Source organism: Drosophila virilis, unplaced genomic scaffold (assembly GCF_030788295.1).
Source record: "Drosophila virilis strain 15010-1051.87 unplaced genomic scaffold, Dvir_AGI_RSII-ME tig00001851, whole genome shotgun sequence".
Taxonomy (NCBI): domain Eukaryota; kingdom Metazoa; phylum Arthropoda; class Insecta; order Diptera; family Drosophilidae; genus Drosophila; species Drosophila virilis.
Genome location: NW_027212863.1, coordinates 410,382 through 413,152, shown reverse-complemented (window position 1 = coordinate 413,152; position 2,771 = coordinate 410,382).

Here is a 2,771-nt window from a genome sequence, read left to right as displayed (position 1 = left end):
TATATTGCAGTCATTCTTTGCTATTGGTATAAACTATTCTAAATTGTCTTGTTCCTTCGTTTGATTCGTGGTCATTCAGGTTTACGTCTAGCTTGTCTTTGGTTGTAGTAAATTCCTTTTTTAGCATCCGCTTTTTCATAAGCTGTTACTATATCCGGCTGGGATGGTCCGCGTAGACCATTTACATCTGTCGTCAAACATTGATTGGTATAAAGTTCTCTTTTGGTTTCAATGACAGTTTGGTTCACTGCTTTTTCTTCTACGATATTGAGAAGAAGTGGGTTATAAGTTTATTCTTTATTTCGTCCCAGCTCAACTCAGTTCCCGACTGGTATAATACTTCATGCGCTTTTCCCTAGATCTTGTTTCTGATTGCACTTGGTATCATTTGTCCGGTTGGCGTTTGGTCTGCCCCTCTTATTAACATTAATATATCCTCAACGTTTGTACTAAATTCTTCCATGCTACCATCGTATGTTGGCGTGGTTTTTAATAAATCGGATTTTTTAAAGCTACCTATTATTTGTTGCATGTGCAAGTTGGAAGGTTGTGCCGGGGCTATTTCCTGATCCATGGACGTGGTTTCGGATGCTTCTTCTACTCTAATATCTAGTATGCTACTAGTGCGTTTGGCACCTCTCGTAGGAATTATTCTGCTAACCCTACCTAGGTTAAAGATGAAATAAATATGTAATTAAGTAGGTATTTTGGATTTCATATTTTGTATTCGCATTCTTTTTGTTGTCACTCTGCAATCTGCAGACCCTTTTTTTCTGCCCGATACAGCAGATTCATACCATCCATGTATATACATCAATCTGTATATCAATGTATGTTTTCTAGCACAAAAAATGGGTTGCATGGCGACTAATACATGTGGGTTATCTATTATTATTATTTTGTTATTATTCATTTTCATATGTTCTCGCATTCGTGTATATGTATGTGTGCATATACATGCGTGTATGTTCCGCACGAAACATTTCATCTGACTCTACAGGGTAGCGACGTAAACGAATAATGTCACGCCAATTCGACTCAAATATGGGCAAGCCATACGCACACTCGCACATTTCACTTCCATACCCAGCGGACCAAACTGTCTCAAATGATATGGCAAACTGGTAAAATGCGAGACTTTACCCGACAAAAACACATCGGGAAACGATAGCAATATGAATCATATGTCGTTCAGTTTGTGGCTGTCAAAGTTTCATTTACGACTGTAGCAAGAAATACGACTAGCGAATTTTTTGTGATATTTTTTGCGTGCCTTTTCCGATATATCTAACCTGTATTGCCAATGTGGTTCGAAGGCCTCTAACACACAATTTTCTTTCTGTTCTATGCAAGGAGCATTGTCTTGCAACGTCATCCGTAACTATACGGCGCCAGGAGCTCTTAATAAATTTGTCATATGTCTTTTCGATTTATTCGACTAATTCAATGACCTTTAAGAAAATGTGAGATTTATAAGTAAATAGTAAACATATTAAATTTAAAGGGTCCTTACCAAATTTTTAAAGGACTTCTCTTCTTTGAGAAATTCTTCAAATCCCTCAAAGCCCCAAGAGTTTCCTTTGGCGCACTTGGCAGTGTCAATTTCGGCTTGTGAGCCTCTCCGCAAACTCGTCCTTTGATTATGGACATTTCGTTTCTTAATGAAATAAGTCCAGCCCCTTGACGGTCGATTTTCCGCATCATCTGATGCATCAAGTTAAATAGTTAAATTTCTGTTAATATGTTACCTGTTATTCGGACTATTGTCGTATCCTCCTCCATTTTCGATGCCATCCAACACAAAATTTTATGATGAGCTCATAATTATCTGTATTCAGTTAATTAAAGGAAAGAAAATGTGTATACCATTTTCTTCGAAATTAAATAATTTGCCTGATATTTTTTCAACCATATGTAGCACTACTTTTGAGTCAAAATTGAGTTCTTTGGAAAATAATATGCCTACAAAGGTGGAATTTATGGAAAATGTAAAAAATGGCTCTAGGATAACAACTACATGTAAAATGTTATTGTCAATTGCAATAATACTATATATGTAGATTCTTTACTTCTATAGAATTACAAAGGTTCTTATTATAATGTTGTTTCAAAGTGGTTTTACCCATATGTTTAATATTATAAGAGAATTCATTAATATTATTTTTAAGTTATGCGATGATTTAATTTATAATTAAAACTTTAAGTGTTCGACGGTTCTTCAGTTCTTCAGTCAACTCCCAAATGCCAAGTCTCTGCTTTCCCTTTCGCGTTGCGCAGCCTGCTCTTTGACGCAGAACTGCAAAGTTACAAATGAGCGAAGAGAGAGCGATCAGAAACAACTACACATGCGCGTTGATCTCTGTCGCTCGCATTCTAGGGTTCCCACATATATTTCAAATTGGTTGCCATCCATTATGAAAAAAAATTATCGCTCTCTTTTAGATCCAAATACCAGTGCTTATATGAAATTTTACCTTTAAGAGCAACTCTTAAAATATAGCGTTCTACAGTCCGATTGTATAATTGCTCCAAGGAGTAGTCCGACTTTTCACCATTTTTTTTTGATGCCTCAGACAGAATTCAAATGAAAATTAAATGTAAGCATCGGAAACATATATAAATTAGGCACTTGGCTTACAAAGTCATTTAGCAAACTGGATGCAAAAGTTTTGTGTGACACGATACCCCCTGTGGAGAAGTCTAATTCCTAAGCTAAGTAATAAAAAATGGTTGTATAGATTTGAATCTAAAATGGGCTTCAAAACAATGAG